This window comes from Aplysia californica, unplaced genomic scaffold (genome assembly GCF_000002075.1).
Source record: "Aplysia californica isolate F4 #8 unplaced genomic scaffold, AplCal3.0 scaffold00449, whole genome shotgun sequence".
Lineage (NCBI taxonomy): Eukaryota > Metazoa > Mollusca > Gastropoda > Aplysiida > Aplysiidae > Aplysia > Aplysia californica.
In genome coordinates this window covers 470,245-470,665 of record NW_004797719.1, presented here as the reverse complement: position 1 = coordinate 470,665, position 421 = coordinate 470,245, and positions in this window count along the sequence as shown.

Here is a 421-nt window from a genome sequence, read left to right as displayed (position 1 = left end):
CAATTAAAAAAAAAGTGTCCTCAAAATTCGGTGGCGCCCTCTTCGCAAATGCACACTTTTGCGAACAGAGTTACCTTACTTGTGTTAAAGAAATCAAAGTGAAACTAGCAAGTTTTTGAATAAATTTCGGAAGAACGCTTTTTTTTAATGGTTACGCTGACAAAAAACCTCTTCCTGAGGAAAGGGTGATTGTTTTCTTCGTTTAATTTGACTTTAAAATGAAAGGCGAGAGGTCATTAAAATATTTTAAAAAACTAAAACTCCGCACGGAACGAACCCGACCAGCTGATGAACAGCAGTCGATCTGCGCTCACAAGGAGGTGCTATTCCTATTCTTCTTCTGGAAAAACGAAAGAGAACTTCAAAACACACTGCAGAGCCATCTGAAGCAAAGAGCATACTTCCTGCGGACACTTTTTTG